This window comes from Arachis stenosperma, chromosome 6 (assembly GCF_014773155.1).
Source record: "Arachis stenosperma cultivar V10309 chromosome 6, arast.V10309.gnm1.PFL2, whole genome shotgun sequence".
NCBI classification, from domain to species: domain Eukaryota; kingdom Viridiplantae; phylum Streptophyta; class Magnoliopsida; order Fabales; family Fabaceae; genus Arachis; species Arachis stenosperma.
In genome coordinates this window covers 108,107,669-108,109,519 of record NC_080382.1, presented here as the reverse complement: position 1 = coordinate 108,109,519, position 1,851 = coordinate 108,107,669, and the positions used below count along the sequence as shown (strand labels likewise).

The 1,851-nt window shown below is 40.4% G+C and overlaps 1 non-coding gene across 1 annotated transcript; it reads right to left on the bottom strand.

Moving 5' to 3' along the window:
- Positions 1 to 863: 863 nt before the first annotated feature.
- On the bottom strand, positions 864 to 972 carry LOC130937947 (small nucleolar RNA R71). The gene has a single exon (XR_009069136.1). It is a non-coding gene; the product is annotated as a small nucleolar RNA R71 (small nucleolar RNA).
- Between the last annotated feature and the right edge of the window lie 879 nt (positions 973 to 1,851).

Here is a 1,851-nt window from a genome sequence, read left to right as displayed (position 1 = left end):
CTTTTTGATTTCTAATTTCAAAATTTTTTTCAAAAATTACTTTATTTCTTTCCCAACTTTAATTTTTGAAAATCATTCTTCAGTTTTTCAAAAAATTTTCAAAATCTTTTACTTTAATTTCAAAAATTCTTCCCCTCTTCTTACATCCTTCTATTTATGGACTAACACTCCTCCTCAATGCACAATTCGAACTCTATCCCTCTTGATAAGTTCGAATTCTTCTACCTCTTCCTTCTATTCTTCTTTTCCTCTGACACCTCAAGGAATCTCTATATTGTGACATAGAGGATTCCATACTTTCTTGTTCTCTTCTCTTTCATATGAGCAGGAGCAAAGACAAAAGCATTCTTGTTGAGGCTGATCCTGAACCTGAAAGGACCTTGAAGCGAAAGCTAAGAGAAGCTAAAGCACAACTCTCTGGAGAGGACCTAACAGAACTCTTCAAACAAGAAGAAGACATGGCAGCCGAAAACAACAACAATGCCAACAATGCAAGGAAGGTGCTGGGTGACTTTACTGCACCTACTCCCGACTTCTATGGGAGAAGCATCTCTATCCCTGCCATTGGAGCAAACAACTTTGAGCTTAAGCCTCAATTTGTTTCTCTAATGCAACACAATTGCAAGTTCCATGGACTTCCATTGGAAGATCCTCATCAGTTTTTAGCTGAATTCTTGCAAATCTGTGACACTGTCAAGACCGATGGGGTTGACCCTGAGGTCTACAGACTTATGCTATTCGCTTTTGCTGTAAGAGACAGAGCTAGGATATGGTAGGACTCACAACCTAAAAAAAGCCTGAACTCTTAGGAAAAGCTAGTCAATGCCTTCTTGGCAAAGTTCTTTCCACCTCAAAAATTGAGTAAGCTTAGAGTGGAAGTCCAAACCTTCATACAGAAGGAAGGTGAATCCCTCTATGAAGCTTGGGAAAGATACAAACAATTGATCAGAAAGTGTCCTTCTGACATGATTTCTGAATGGAGCATCATAGGTATCTTCTATGATGGTCTGTCTGAACTGTCCAAGATGTCATTGGACAGCTCTGCTGGAGGATCTCTTTATCTGAAGAAGACGCCTGTAGAAGCTCAAGAACTCATTGAAATGGTTGCAAATAACCAATTCATGTACACTTCTGAAAGGAATCCTGTGAACAATGGGAGGAATCAGAAGAAAGGAGTTCTTGAGATTGATACTCCGGATGCCATATTGGCTCAGAACAAAATATTGACTCAGCAAGTCAATATGATTTCTCAAAGTCTGTCTGGAATGCAAGCTGTACCAGGCAGTACTAAGGACGTTTCATCTAAAGAAGAAGCTTATGATCCTGAGAACCCATCAATGGAAGAGGTGAATTACATGGGAGAACCCTATGGAAACACCTATAATCCTTCATGGAGAAATCATCCAAATCTCTCATGGAAGGATCAACAGAGACCTCAACAAGGTTTCAACAACAATAATGGTAGAAGAAACAGGTTTAGCAATGGCAAGCCTTTTTCATCATCTTCTCAGCAACAGACAGAGAATTCTAAGCAGAGCCACTCTGACTTAGCAACCATGGTCTCTGATCTAATCAAAACCACTCAAAGTTTTATGACTGAAACAAGGTCCTCCATTAGAAACTTGGAGGCACAAGTGGGTCAGCTGAGTAAGAAAGTTACTGAACTCCCTCCTAGTACTCTTCCAAGCAATACAGAAGAGAATCCAAAAGAAGAGTGTAAGGCCATCAACATGGCCAAATTTGGAGAAGAGGAAGAGGCAGTGATCGCCACTGAGGAAGACCTCAATGGATGTCCACTGGCCTCCAATGAGTTCCCTAATGAGGAACCATGGGAATCTGAAGCTCACACTA